The 15,569-nt window shown below is 46.2% G+C and overlaps 7 non-coding genes across 7 annotated transcripts; all 7 read right to left on the bottom strand.

The window, feature by feature from the left end:
* Positions 1–672: 672 nt before the first annotated feature.
* LOC130308467 (U2 spliceosomal RNA) lies at positions 673–864 on the bottom strand. The gene has a single exon (XR_008857444.1). It is a non-coding gene; the product is annotated as a U2 spliceosomal RNA (small nuclear RNA).
* A 2,113-nt stretch (positions 865–2,977) lies between these two features.
* On the bottom strand, positions 2,978–3,168 carry LOC130308387 (U2 spliceosomal RNA). Its single transcript, XR_008857367.1, has one exon. It is a non-coding gene; the product is annotated as a U2 spliceosomal RNA (small nuclear RNA).
* Positions 3,169–5,262: 2,094 nt separating this feature from the next.
* LOC130308443 (U2 spliceosomal RNA) lies at positions 5,263–5,455 on the bottom strand. The gene has a single exon (XR_008857421.1). It is a non-coding gene; the product is annotated as a U2 spliceosomal RNA (small nuclear RNA).
* Positions 5,456–7,562: 2,107 nt separating this feature from the next.
* Positions 7,563–7,753, bottom strand: LOC130308388 (U2 spliceosomal RNA). The gene has a single exon (XR_008857368.1). It is a non-coding gene; the product is annotated as a U2 spliceosomal RNA (small nuclear RNA).
* Positions 7,754–9,825: 2,072 nt separating this feature from the next.
* On the bottom strand, positions 9,826–10,016 carry LOC130308389 (U2 spliceosomal RNA). Its single transcript, XR_008857369.1, has one exon. It is a non-coding gene; the product is annotated as a U2 spliceosomal RNA (small nuclear RNA).
* A 2,093-nt stretch (positions 10,017–12,109) lies between these two features.
* Positions 12,110–12,300, bottom strand: LOC130308390 (U2 spliceosomal RNA). Its single transcript, XR_008857370.1, has one exon. It is a non-coding gene; the product is annotated as a U2 spliceosomal RNA (small nuclear RNA).
* Positions 12,301–14,386: 2,086 nt separating this feature from the next.
* On the bottom strand, positions 14,387–14,577 carry LOC130308392 (U2 spliceosomal RNA). Its single transcript, XR_008857371.1, has one exon. It is a non-coding gene; the product is annotated as a U2 spliceosomal RNA (small nuclear RNA).
* Between the last annotated feature and the right edge of the window lie 992 nt (positions 14,578–15,569).

A 15,569-nucleotide genomic window follows, 5' to 3' on the forward strand; every position in this document is an offset into this window, starting at 1 on the left:
AGGTGCACAATAGCATAGCCTAACCCCTCTGTACTTTGGTCTATATTGATGCGGGACATAGACAGCCAGCTGATGACCAATCCATTAGTGCAATGGATGGCTGGAAGCATTTGTCTTTGCCTTTGCAATACCACAGAAGCAATGCATGGTCAATGTACAGCAATGACACACCTGTGTGAACAGCCAGGAGACCCCCCCCCCCCCCCATGTTATGTTACATAGTTACATAGTTAGTACGGTCGAAAAAAGACATATGTCCATCAAGTTCAACCAGGGAATTAAGGGGTAGGGGGTGTGGCGCGATATTGGGGAAGGGATGAGATTTTATATTTCTTCATAAGCATTAATCTTATTTTGTCAATTAGGAACATTCAGCACCCACCCCGCTATCAAGGCAGCTGCCTATCATGTCATGCCCTACCTGCACAGGTGTGCTGGCTACTCAAATGATCCAATTAAGGAGGCCATTTAGTCAGCAGCAGCAGAAGTCCTGTGCCTGGACACTCCAACAGCGGCCAGACACAAGCAGAAGCAGAAGCAGCAGAAGCAGCAGCAGCACCACCTTTTGTTTTTTGGCTGCAGCAGCAGCAAGGCCCACAGGGCTGGCTAGCTGGCTAGCCAGCAAGCAGGTAGCAATGAAAGTAGGAATCTTTCTTTTTAACCCCTGTAAGGGGGTGGTGCACTGTACCCGAAGATACTGCCATATCGGGTCAATGCATAGGGCGACGGAAGCAAGCTTCGAAATCGGCCCCCGTTCTCAAAAATCCATTTAATATATGGTCCCCAGATAGGGGACGTATCAGATATTAAACTGATAAGAACAGATACTACACTTGATCTTAGCCCAAAAGGCCGAGAAGCGATAACCGTGAAAGGGGCGGGCCCAACAAGGTGCCCTTCATGGGCACTATCACTGCTTGCTGTCAGGGAGGCTGCCAGACAATTTTCCATGCACACTCTGGGCTGGGGGGCAGTCAACCACCAGTACACCACAGCAGAACCTAAAACCCATACCAATTATTGCTAAGCAGCAAGACAGGGGCCCATTGCACTCCCACGGGGCCTTTTTAAATGCAATCCATAACCCGGATTTGCCAGGAACCCTTCTTACTCCTCCTACTTGCATGTGACACTGGGCTTAGGATCTGCATAGGAAACACACACACAAGCACACACCTACCTTTGTTGCCTGCAGATGCCTCCTTGGCTGTCCCCAAACGGTATCAAACCAACACCCACCGGGAAGCTGTAAGCATAGAGGACATGCCTGCACCCCATTGGACTTACCTGTGTGGGTTAAAACCCGGGTTATTTGACAACCTATGGCGGTGATGGTTCTGCTCAGGCAGAGCAGTGCTGATGCTCCTCATAAAGCTGTCGCTGCTGTGAAGGTTCTAGGTGACATCACAAATCCCTATGGTTACATACACAACAAAGCTGGGTTGTTGTTGTTTACACTCTGCAAGGCCTGTGGAAGTGAGTGACATCATAGCACTGTAGTTCTGAGGGTTCTAGATGGATGCAACAATCTCCTGTTGCTTCTATGAAGGCCATAATAGACGACATCACCAAACAGCTCCATAGTCCACATACACAGCAAAGGAGAGATGTTGTTTACACCTAGTGATGTCAGTGGTATTGAGTGACATCACAGCACAGTGCTAAGGCTCCTGGGCCTGGACACAGCAGCGGCTGCAATATCTCAACGGAGAATACGTTTATATATATGTGTGTGTGTGCGCGTATATATATATATATATATATATATATATATATATATATATAGTATATATATTTCTCCGCCGAAATCACTTTTAAACCCATTTCCACCTTTTTTTCCCTTCTCTTCCTCTTACTTTTTTTTTCACGTTTTTTTACGTTTTTCTCCTTTTCGCCTTCTTTTCTGGGCGTATTATTCTTCTTTTTCTTCTTTTTTTTCGTCTAATTCATACCCCATCAGTGCAGCAAAGCTTATTCAATACCGCCAGCAGATGGAGACACTGGGGGATAATTTTCTAAGGATTTATACTGATTTTTCCTGTCTGAATTTGTCGCACAGAAAGTTGCAGGCCAAATATGTGTGACATTTCTGCGACTTTAGCTTCTAGAGCATTTTTACAACATTATACATAGGTGCTGAATACATAAAAAGCGACTGTTCAGCGACAGACAAGTCGCATCGGCTGAAAGTAGGCCAGAATGTCAGTCCATGTTGGAGCAGGTTTAGATACAGTCTAAAGTATAGATCTCAAAGTCTGTGCACAGAATTTAGCAAGGGCCCTCGCACCTTCTGATGCATCAGGTAGGGTGCACAATAGCATAGCCTAACCCTCTGTACTTTGGTCTATATTGATGCGGGACATAGACAGCCAGCTGATGACCAATCCATTAGTGCAATGGATGGCTGGAAGCATTTGTCTTTGCCTTTGCAATACCACAGAAGCAATGCATGGTCAATGTACAGCAATGACACACCTGTGTGAACAGCCAGGGAGACCCCCCCCCCCCCCCCCATGTTATGTTACATAGTTACATAGTTAGTACGGTCGAAAAAAGACATATGTCCATCAAGTTCAACCAGGGAATTAAGGGGTAGGGGTGTGGCGCGATATTGGGGAAGGGATGAGATTTTATATTTCTTCATAAGCATTAATCTTATTTTGTCAATTAGGAACATTCAGCACCCACCCGCTATCAAGGCAGCTGCCTATCATGTCATGCCCTACCTGCACAGGTGTGCTGGCTACTCAAATGATCCAATTAAGGAGGCCATTTAGTCAGCAGCAGCAGAAGTCCTGTGCCTGGACGCTCCAACAGCGGCCAGACACAAGCAGAAGCAGAAGCAGCAGAAGCAGCAGCAGCACCACCTTTTGTTTTTTGGCTGCAGCAGCAGCAAGGCCCACAGGGCTGGCTAGCTGGCTAGCCAGCAAGCAGGTAGCAATGAAAGTAGGAATCTTTCTTTTTAAACCCTGTAAGGGGGTGGTGCACTGTACCCGAAGATACTGCCATATCGGGTCAATGCATAGGGCGACGGAAGCAAGCTTCGAAATCGGCCCCCGTTCTCAAAAATCCATTTAATATATGGTCCCCAGATAGGGGACGTATCAGATATTAAACTGATAAGAACAGATACTACACTTGATCTTAGCCAAAAGGCCGAGAAGCGATAACCGTGAAAGGGGCGGGCCCAACAAGGTGCCCTTCATGGGCACTATCACTGCTTGCTGTCAGGGAGGCTGCCAGACAATTTTCCATGCACACTCTGGGCTGGGGGGCAGTCAACCACCAGTACACACAGCAGAACCTAAACCCATACCATTATTGCTAAGCAGCAAGATAGGGGCCCATTGCACTCCCACGGGGCCTTTTTAAATGCAATCCATAACCCGGATTTGTCAGGAACCCTTCTTACTCCTCCTACTTGCATGTGACACTGGGCTTAGGATCTGCATAGGAAACACACACACAAGCACACACCTACCTTTGTTGCCTGCAGATGCCTCCTTGGCTGTCCCCAAACGGTATCAAACCAACACCCACGGGAAGCTGTAAGCATAGAGGACATGCCTGCACCCCATTGAACTTACCTGTGTGGGTTAAACCCGGGTTATTTGACAACCTATGGCGGTGATGGTTCTGCTCAGGCAGAGCAGTGCTGATGCTCCTCATAAAGCTGTCGCTGCTGTGAAGGTTCTAGGTGACATCACAAATCCCTATGGTTACATACACAACAAAGCTGGGTTGTTGTTGTTTACACTCTGCAAGGCCTATGGAAGTGAGTGACATCATAGCACTGTAGTTCTGAGGGTTCTAGATGGATGCAACAATCTCCTGTTGCTTCTATGAAGGCCATAATAGACGACATCACCAAACAGCTCCATAGTCACATACACAGCAAAGGAGAGATGTTGTTTACACCTAGTGATGTCAGTGGTATTGAGTGACATCACAGCACAGTGCTAAGGCTCCTGGGCCTGGACACAGCAGCGGCTGCAATATCTCAACGGAGAATACGTTTATATATATGTGTGTGTGTGCGCGTATATATATATATATATATATATATATATATATATATATATATATTTCTCCGCCGAAATCACTTTTAAACCCATTTCCACCTTTTTTTCCCTTCTCTTCCTCTTACTTTTTTTTCACGTTTTTTTACGTTTTTCCTCCTTTTCGCCTCTTTTCTGGGTGTATTATTCTTCTTTTTCTTCTTTTTTTTCGTCTAATGCATACCCCATCAGTGCAGCAATGCTTATTCAATACCGCCAGCAGATGGAGACACTGGGGGATAATTTTCTAAGGATTTATACTGATTTTTCCTGTCTGAATTTGTCGCACAGAAAGTTGCAGGCCAAATATGTGTGACATTTCTGCGACTTTAGCTTCTAGAGCATTTTTACAACATTATACATAGGTGCTGAATACATAAAAAGCGACTGTTCAGCGACAGACAAGTCGCATCGGCTGAAAGTAGGCCAGAATGTCAGTCCATGTTGGAGCAAGGTTTAGATACAGTCTAAAGTATAGATTCTCAAAGTCTGTGCACAGAATTTAGCAAGGGCCTCGCACCTTCTGATGCATCAGGTAGGTGCACAATAGCATAGCCTAACCCTCTGTACTTTGGTCTATATTGATGCGGGACATAGACAGCCAGCTGATGACCAATCCATTAGTGCAATGGATGGCTGGAAGCATTTGTCTTTGCCTTTGCAATACCACAGAAAGCAATGCATGGTCAATGTACAGCAATGACACACCTGTGTGAACAGCCAGGAGACCCCCCCCCCCCATGTTATGTTACATAGTTTACATAGTTAGTACGGTCGAAAAAAGACATATGTCCATCAAGTTCAACCAGGGGAATTAAGGGGTAGGGGTGTGGCGCGATATTGGGGAAGGGATGAGATTTTATATTTCTTCATAAGCATTAATCTTATTTTGTCAATTAGGAACATTCAGCACCCACCCGCTATCAAGGCAGCTGCCTATCATGTCATGCCCTACCTGCACAGGTGTGCTGGCTACTCAAATGATCCAATTAAGGAGGCCATTTAGTCAGCAGCAGCAGAAGTCCTGTGCCTGGACGCTCCAACAGCGGCCAGACACAAGCAGAAGCAGAAGCAGCAGAAGCAGCAGCAGCACCACCTTTGTTTTTTGGCTGCAGCAGCAGCAAGGCCCACAGGGCTGGCTAGCTGGCTAGCCAGCAAGCAGGTAGCAATGAAAGTAGGAATCTTTCTTTTTAACCCTGTAAGGGGGTGGTGCACTGTACCCGAAGATACTGCCATATCGGGTCAATGCATAGGGCGCGACGGAAGCAAGCTTCGAAATCGGCCCCCGTTCTCAAAAATCCATTTAATATATGGTCCCCAGATAGGGGACGTATCAGATATTAAACTGATAAGAACAGATACTACACTTGATCTTAGCCAAAAGGCCGAGAAGCGATAACCGTGAAAGGGGCGGGCCCAACAAGGTGCCCTTCATGGGCACTATCACTGCTTGCTGTCAGGGAGGCTGCCAGACAATTTTCCATGCACACTCTGGGCTGGGGGGCAGTCAACCACCAGTACACACAGCAGAACCTAAACCCATACCATTATTGCTAAGCAGCAAGACAGGGGCCCATTGCACTCCCACGGGGCCTTTTTAAATGCAATCCATAACCCGGATTTGCCAGGAACCCTTCTTACTCCTCCTACTTGCATGTGACACTGGGCTTAGGATCTGCATAGGAAACACACACACAAGCACACACCCTACCTTTGTTGCCTGCAGATGCCTCCTTGGCTGTCCGCAAACGGTATCAAACCAACACCCACGGGAAGCTGTAAGCATAGAGGACATGCCTGCACCCCATTGGACTTACCTGTGTGGGTTAAACCCGGGTTATTTGACAACCTATGGCGGTGATGGTTCTGCTCAGGCAGAGCAGTGCTGATGCTCCTCATAAAGCTGTCGCTGCTGTGAAGGTTCTAGGTGACATCACAAATCCTATGGTTACATACACAACAAAGCTGGGTTGTTGTTGTTTACACTCTGCAAGGCCTGTGGAAGTGAGTGACATCATAGCACTGTAGTTCTGAGGGTTCTAGATGGATGCAAACAATCTCCTGTTGCTTCTATGAAGGCCATAATAGACGACATCACCAAACAGCTCCATAGTCACATACACAGCAAAGGAGAGATGTTGTTTACACCTAGTGATGTCAGTGGTATTGAGTGACATCACAGCACAGTGCTAAGGCTCCTGGGCCTGGACACAGCAGCGGCTGCAATATCTCAACGGAGAATACGTTTATATATATGTGTGTGTGTGCGCGTATATATATATATATATATATATATATATATATATATATATATATATATATATATTTCTCCGCCGAAATCACTTTTAAACCCATTTCCACCTTTTTTCCCTTCTCTTCCTCTTACTTTTTTTTCACGTTTTTTTTACGTTTTTCTCCTTTTCGCCTCTTTTCTGGGCGTATTATTCTTCTTTTTCTTCTTTTTTTTCGTCTAATGCATACCCCATCAGTGCAGCAATGCTTATTCAATACCGCCAGCAGATGGAGACACTGGGGGATAATTTTCTAAGGATTTATACTGATTTTTCCTGTCTGAATTTGTCGCACAGAAAGTTGCAGGCCAAATATGTGTGACATTTCTGCGACTTTAGCTTCTAGAGCATTTTTACAACATTATACATAGGTGCTGAATACATAAAAAGCGACTGTTCAGCGACAGGACAAGTCGCATCGGCTGAAAGTAGGCCAGAATGTCAGTCCATGTTGGAGCAGGTTTAGATACAGTCTAAAGTATAGATCTCAAAGTCTGTGCACAGAATTTAGCAAGGGCCTCGCACCTTCTGATGCATCAGGTAGGTGCACAATAGCATAGCCCTAACCCTCTGTACTTTGGTCTATATTGATGCGGGACATAGACAGCCAGCTGATGACCAATCCATTAGTGCAATGGATGGCTGGAAGCATTTGTCTTTGCCTTTGCAATACCACAGAAGCAATGCATGGTCAATGTACAGCAATGACACACCTGTGTGAACAGCCAGGAGACCCCCCCCCCCCCCCCATGTTATGTTACATAGTTACATAGTTAGTACGGTCGAAAAAAGACATATGTCCATCAAGTTCAACCAGGGAATTAAGGGGTAGGGGTGTGGCGCGATATTGGGGAAGGGATGAGATTTTATATTTCTTCATAAGCATTAATCTTATTTTGTCAATTAGGAACATTCAGCACCCCACCCGCTATCAAGGCAGCTGCCTATCATGTCATGCCCTACCTGCACAGGTGTGCTGGCTACTCAAATGATCCAATTAAGGAGGCCATTTAGTCAGCAGCAGCAGAAGTCCTGTGCCTGGACGCTCCAACAGCGGCCAGACACAAGCAGAAGCAGAAGCAGCAGAAGCAGCAGCAGCACCACCTTTTGTTTTTTGGCTGCAGCAGCAGCAAGGCCCACAGGGCTGGCTAGCTGGCTAGCCAGCAAGCAGGTAGCAATGAAAGTAGGAATCTTTCTTTTTAACCCTGTAAGGGGGTGGTGCACTGTACCCGAAGATACTGCCATATCGGGTCAATGCATAGGGCGACGGAAGCAAGCTTCGAAATCGGCCCCCGTTCTCAAAAATCCATTTAATATATGGTCCCCAGATAGGGGACGTATCAGATATTAAACTGATAAGAACAGATACTACACTTGATCTTAGCCAAAAGGCCGAGAAGCGATAACCGTGAAAGGGGCGGGCCCAACAAGGTGCCCTTCATGGGCACTATCACTGCTTGCTGTCAGGGAGGCTGCCAGACAATTTTCCATGCACACTCTGGGCTGGGGGGCAGTCAACCACCAGTACACACAGCAGAACCTAAACCCATACCATTATTGCTAAGCAGCAAGACAGGGGCCCATTGCAACTCCCACGGGGCCCTTTTTAAATGCAATCCATAACCCGATTTGCCAGGAACCCTTCTTACTCCTCCTACTTGCATGTGACACTGGGCTTAGGATCTGCATAGGAAAACACACACACAAGCACACACCTACCTTTGTTGCCTGCAGATGCCTCCTTGGCTGTCCCCAAACGGTATCAAACCAACACCCACGGGAAGCTGTAAGCATAGAGGACATGCCCTGCACCCCATTGGACTTACCTGTGTGGGTTAAACCCGGGTTATTTGACAACCTATGGCGGTGATGGTTCTGCTCAGGCAGAGCAGTGCTGATGCTCCTCATAAAGCTGTCGCTGCTGTGAAGGTTCTAGGTGACATCACAAATCCCTATGGTTACATACACAACAAAGCTGGGTTGTTGTTGTTTACACTCTGCAAGGCCTGTGGAAGTGAGTGACATCATAGCACTGTAGTTCTGAGGGTTCTAGATGGATGCAACAATCTCCTGTTGCTTCTATGAAGGCCATAATAGACGACATCACCAAACAGCTCCATAGTCACATACACAGCAAAGGAGAGATGTTGTTTACACCTAGTGATGTCAGTGGTATTGAGTGACATCACAGCACAGTGCTAAGGCTCCTGGGCCTGGACACAGCAGCGGCTGCAATATCTCAACGGAGAATACGTTTATATATATGTGTGTGTGTGCGCGTATATATATATATATATATATATATTATATAATATATATATATTTCTCCGCCGAAATCACTTTTAAACCCATTTCCACCTTTTTTCCCTTCTCTTCCTCTTACTTTTTTTTTCACGTTTTTTTACGTTTTTCTCCTTTTCGCCTCTTTTCTGGGCGTATTATTCTTCTTTTTCTTCTTTTTTTTCGTCTAATGCATACCCCATCAGTGCAGCAATGCTTATTCAATACCGCCAGCAGATGGAGACACTGGGGGATAATTTTCTAAGGATTTATACTGATTTTTTCCTGTCTGAATTTGTCGCACAGAAAGTTGCAGGCCAAATATGTGTGACATTTCTGCGACTTTAGCTTCTAGAGCATTTTTACAACATTATACATAGGTGCTGAATACATAAAAAGCGACTGTTCAGCGACAGACAAGTCGCATCGGCTGAAAGTAGGCCAGAATGTCAGTCCATCTAAAGTATAGATCTCAAAGTCTGTGCACAGAATTTAGCAAGGGCCTCGCACCTTCTGATGCATCAGGTAGGTGCACAATAGCATAGCCTAACCCTCTGTACTTTGGTCTATATTGATGCGGGACATAGACAGCCAGCTGATGACCAATCCATTAGTGCAATGGATGGCTGGAAGCATTTGTCTTTGCCTTTGCAATACCACAGAAGCAATGCATGGTCAATGTACAGCAATGACACACCTGTGTGAACAGCCAGGAGACCCCCCCCCCCCCCCCATGTTATGTTACATAGTTACATAGTTAGTACGGTCGAAAAAAGACATATGTCCATCAAGTTCAACCAGGGAATTAAGGGGTAGGGGTGTGGCGCGATATTGGGGAAGGGATGAGATTTTATATTTCTTCATAAGCATTAATCTTATTTTGTCAATTAGGAACATTCAGCACCCACCCGCTATCAAGGCAGCTGCCTATCATGTCATGCCCTACCTGCACAGGTGTGCTGGCTACTCAAATGATCCAATTAAGGAGGCCATTTAGTCAGCAGCAGCAGAAGTCCTGTGCCTGGACGCTCCAACAGCGGCCAGACACAAGCAGAAGCAGAAGCAGCAGAAGCAGCAGCAGCACCACCTTTTGTTTTTTGGCTGCAGCAGCAGCAAGGCCCACAGGGCTGGCTAGCTGGCTAGCCAGCAAGCAGGTAGCAATGAAAGTAGGAATCTTTCTTTTTAACCCTGTAAGGGGGTGGTGCACTGTACCCGAAGATACTGCCATATCGGGTCAATGCATAGGGCGACGGAAGCAAGCTTCGAAATCGGCCCCCGTTCTCAAAAATCCATTTAATATATGGTCCCCAGATAGGGGACGTATCAGATATTAAACTGATAAGAACAGATACTACACTTGATCTTAGCCAAAAGGCCGAGAAGCGATAACCGTGAAAGGGGCGGGCCCAACAAGGTGCCCTTCATGGGCACTATCACTGCTTGCTGTCAGGGAGGCTGCCAGACAATTTTCCATGCACACTCTGGGCTGGGGGGCAGTCAACCACCAGTACACACAGCAGAACCTAAACCCATACCATTATTGCTAAGCAGCAAGACAGGGGCCCATTGCACTCCCACGGGGCCTTTTTAAATGCAATCCATAACCCGGATTTGCCAGGAACCCTTCTTACTCCTCCTACTTGCATGTGACACTGGGCTTAGGATCTGCATAGGAAACACACACACAAGCACACACCTACCTTTGTTGCCTGCAGATGCCTCCTTGGCTGTCCCCAAACGGTATCAAACCAACACCCACGGGAAGCTGTAAGCATAGAGGACATGCCTGCACCCCATTGGACTTACCTGTGTGGGTTAAACCCGGGTTATTTGACAACCTATGGCGGTGATGGTTCTGCTCAGGCAGAGCAGTGCTGATGCTCCTCATAAAGCTGTCGCTGCTGTGAAGGTTCTAGGTGACATCACAAATCCCTATGGTTACATACACAACAAAGCTGGGTTGTTGTTGTTTACACTCTGCAAGGCCTGTGGAAGTGAGTGACATCATAGCACTGTAGTTCTGAGGGTTCTAGATGGATGCAACAATCTCCTGTTGCTTCTATGAAGGCCATAATAGACGACATCACCAAACAGCTCCATAGTCACATACACAGCAAAGGAGAGATGTTGTTTACACCTAGTGATGTCAGTGGTATTGAGTGACATCACAGCACAGTGCTAAGGCTCCTGGGCCTGGACACAGCAGCGGCTGCAATATCTCAACGGAGAATACGTTTATATATATGTGTGTGTGTGCGCGTATATATATATATATATATATATATATATATATATATATATATACATTTCTCCGCCGAAATCACTTTTAAACCCATTTCCACCTTTTTTTCCCTTCTCTTCCTCTTACTTTTTTTTCACGTTTTTTTACGTTTTTCTCCTTTTCGCCTCTTTTCTGGGCGTATTATTCTTCTTTTTCTTCTTTTTTTTCGTCTAATGCATACCCCATCAGTGCAGCAATGCTTATTCAATACCGCCAGCAGATGGAGACACTGGGGGATAATTTTCTAAGGATTTATACTGATTTTTCCTGTCTGAATTTGTCGCACAGAAAGTTGCAGGCCAAATATGTGTGACATTTCTGCGACTTTAGCTTCTAGAGCATTTTTACAACATTATACATAGGTGCTGAATACATAAAAAGCGACTGTTCAGCGACAGACAAGTCGCATCGGCTGAAAGTAGGCCAGAATGTCAGTCCATGTTGGAGCAGGTTTAGATACAGTCTAAAGTATAGATCTCAAAGTCTGTGCACAGAATTTAGCAAGGGCCTCGCACCTTCTGATGCATCAGGTAGGTGCACAATAGCATAGCCTAACCTTCTGTACTTTGGTCTATATTGATGCGGGACATAGACAGCCAGCTGATGACCAATCCATTAGTGCAATGGATGGCTGGAAGCATTTGTCTTTGCCTTTGCAATACCACAGAAGCAATGCATGGTCAATGTACAGCAATGACACACCTGTGTGAACAGCCAGGAGACCCCCCCCCCCCCCATGTTATGTTACATAGTTACATAGTTAGTACGGTCGAAAAAAGACATATGTCCATCAAGTTCAACCAGGGAATTAAGGGGTAGGGGTGTGGCGCGATATTGGGGAAGGGATGAGATTTTATATTTCTTCATAAGCATTAATCTTATTTTGTCAATTAGGAACATTCAGCACCCACCCGCTATCAAGGCAGCTGCCTATCATGTCATGCCCTACCTGCACAGGTGTGCTGGCTACTCAAATGATCCAATTAAGGAGGCCATTTAGTCAGCAGCAGCAGAAGTCCTGTGCCTGGACGCTCCAACAGCGGCCAGACACAAGCAGAAGCAGAAGCAGCAGAAGCAGCAGCAGCACCACCTTTTGTTTTTTGGCTGCAGCAGCAGCAAGGCCCACAGGGCTGGCTAGCTGGCTAGCCAGCAAGCAGGTAGCAATGAAAGTAGGAATCTTTCTTTTTAACCCTGTAAGGGGGTGGTGCACTGTACCCGAAGATACTGCCATATCGGGTCAATGCATAGGGCGACGGAAGCAAGCTTCGAAATCGGCCCCCGTTCTCAAAAATCCATTTAATATATGGTCCCCAGATAGGGGACGTATCAGATATTAAACTGATAAGAACAGATACTACACTTGATCTTAGCCAAAAGGCCGAGAAGCGATAACCGTGAAAGGGGCGGGCCCAACAAGGTGCCCTTCATGGGCACTATCACTGCTTGCTGTCAGGGAGGCTGCCAGACAATTTTCCATGCACACTCTGGGCTGGGGGGCAGTCAACCACCAGTACACACAGCAGAACCTAAACCCATACCATTATTGCTAAGCAGCAAGACAGGGGCCCATTGCACTCCCACGGGGCCTTTTTAAATGCAATCCATAACCCGGATTTGCCAGGAACCCTTCTTACTCCTCCTACTTGCATGTGACACTGGGCTTAGGATCTGCATAGGAAACACACACACAAGCACACACCTACCTTTGTTGCCTGCAGATGCCTCCTTGGCTGTCCCCAAACGGTATCAAACCAACACCCACGGGAAGCTGTAAGCATAGAGGACATGCCTGCACCCCATTGGACTTACCTGTGTGGGTTAAACCCGGGTTATTTGACAACCTATGGCGGTGATGGTTCTGCTCAGGCAGAGCAGTGCTGATGCTCCTCATAAAGCTGTCGCTGCTGTGAAGGTTCTAGGTGACATCACAAATCCCTATGGTTACATACACAACAAAGCTGGGTTGTTGTTGTTTACACTCTGCAAGGCCTGTGGAAGTGAGTGACATCATAGCACTGTAGTTCTGAGGGTTCTAGATGGATGCAACAATCTCCTGTTGCTTCTATGAAGGCCATAATAGACGACATCACCAAACAGCTCCATAGTCACATACACAGCAAAGGAGAGATGTTGTTTACACCTAGTGATGTCAGTGGTATTGAGTGACATCACAGCACAGTGCTAAGGCTCCTGGGCCTGGACACAGCAGCGGCTGCAATATCTCAACGGAGAATACGTTTATATATATGTGTGTGTGTGCGCGTATATATATATATATATATATATATATATATATACATTTCTCCGCCGAAATCACTTTTAAACCCATTTCCACCTTTTTTTCCCTTCTCTTCCTCTTACTTTTTTTTCACGTTTTTTTACGTTTTTCTCCTTTTCGCCTCTTTTCTGGGCGTATTATTCTTCTTTTTCTTCTTTTTTTTCGTCTAATGCATACCCCATCAGTGCAGCAATGCTTATTCAATACCGCCAGCAGATGGAGACACTGGGGGATAATTTTCTAAGGATTTATACTGATTTTTCCTGTCTGAATTTGTCGCACAGAAAGTTGCAGGCCAAATATGTGTGACATTTCTGCGACTTTAGCTTCTAGAGCATTTTTACAACATTATACATAGGTGCTGAATACATAAAAAGCGACTGTTCAGCGACAGACAAGTCGCATCGGCTGAAAGTAGGCCAGAATGTCAGTCCATGTTGGAGCAGGTTTAGATACAGTCTAAAGTATAGATCTCAAAGTCTGTGCACAGAATTTAGCAAGGGCCTCGCACCTTCTGATGCATCAGGTAGGTGCACAATAGCATAGCCTAACCTTCTGTACTTTGGTCTATATTGATGCGGGACATAGACAGCCAGCTGATGACCAATCCATTAGTGCAATGGATGGCTGGAAGCATTTGTCTTTGCCTTTGCAATACCACAGAAGCAATGCATGGTCAATGTACAGCAATGACACACCTGTGTGAACAGCCAGGAGACCCCCCCCCCCCCCATGTTATGTTACATAGTTACATAGTTAGTACGGTCGAAAAAAGACATATGTCCATCAAGTTCAACCAGGGAATTAAGGGGTAGGGGTGTGGCGCGATATTGGGGAAGGGATGAGATTTTATATTTCTTCATAAGCATTAATCTTATTTTGTCAATTAGGAACATTCAGCACCCACCCGCTATCAAGGCAGCTGCCTATCATGTCATGCCCTACCTGCACAGGTGTGCTGGCTACTCAAATGATCCAATTAAGGAGGCCATTTAGTCAGCAGCAGCAGAAGTCCTGTGCCTGGACGCTCCAACAGCGGCCAGACACAAGAAGAAGCAGAAGCAGCAGAAGCAGCAGCAGCAGCACCACCTTTTGTTTTTTGGCTGCAGCAGCAGCAAGGCCCACAGGGCTGGCTAGCTGGCTAGCCAGCAAGCAGGTAGCAATGAAAGTAGGAATCTTTCTTTTTAACCCTGTAAGGGGGTGGTGCACTGTACCCGAAGATACTGCCATATCGGGTCAATGCATAGGGCGACGGAAGCAAGCTTCGAAATCGGCCCCCGTTCTCAAAAATCCATTTAATATATGGTCCCCAGATAGGGGACGTATCAGATATTAAACTGATAAGAACAGATACTACACTTGATCTTAGCCAAAAGGCCGAGAAGCGATAACCGTGAAAGGGGCGGGCCCAACAAGGTGCCCTTCATGGGCACTATCACTGCTTGCTGTCAGGGAGGCTGCCAGACAATTTTCCATGCACACTCTGGGCTGGGGGGCAGTCAACCACCAGTACACACAGCAGAACCTAAACCCATACCATTATTGCTAAGCAGCAAGACAGGGGCCCATTGCACTCCCACGGGGCCTTTTTAAATGCAATCCATAACCCGGATTTGCCAGGAACCCTTCTTACTCCTCCTACTTGCATGTGACACTGGGCTTAGGATCTGCATAGGAAACACACACACAAGCACACACCTACCTTTGTTGCCTGCAGATGCCTCCTTGGCTGTCCCCAAACGGTATCAAACCAACACCCACGGGAAGCTGTAAGCATAGAGGACATGCCTGCACCCCATTGGACTTACCTGTGTGGGTTAAACCCGGGTTATTTGACAACCTATGGCGGTGATGGTTCTGCTCAGGCAGAGCAGTGCTGATGCTCCTCATAAAGCTGTCGCTGCTGTGAAGGTTCTAGGTGACATCACAAATCCCTATGGTTACATACACAACAAAGCTGGGTTGTTGTTGTTTACACTCTGCAAGGCCTGTGGAAGTGAGTGACATCATAGCACTGTAGTTCTGAGGGTTCTAGATGGATGCAACAATCTCCTGTTGCTTCTATGAAGGCCATAATAGACGACATCACCAAACAGCTCCATAGTCACATACACAGCAAAGGAGAGATGTTGTTTACACCTAGTGATGTCAGTGGTATTGAGTGACATCACAGCACAGTGCTAAGGCTCCTGGGCCTGGACACAGCAGCGGCTGCAATATCTCAACGGAGAATACGTTTATATATATGTGTGTGTGTGCGCGTATATATATATATATATATATATATATATATATATATATATACATTTCTCCGCCGAAATCACTTTTAAACCCATTTCCACCTTTTTTTCCCTTCTCTTCCTCTTACTTTTTTTTCACGT

The sequence above is a fragment of the Hyla sarda genome, unplaced genomic scaffold (genome assembly GCF_029499605.1).
Source record: "Hyla sarda isolate aHylSar1 unplaced genomic scaffold, aHylSar1.hap1 scaffold_148, whole genome shotgun sequence".
Taxonomy (NCBI): Eukaryota; Metazoa; Chordata; class Amphibia; order Anura; family Hylidae; genus Hyla; species Hyla sarda.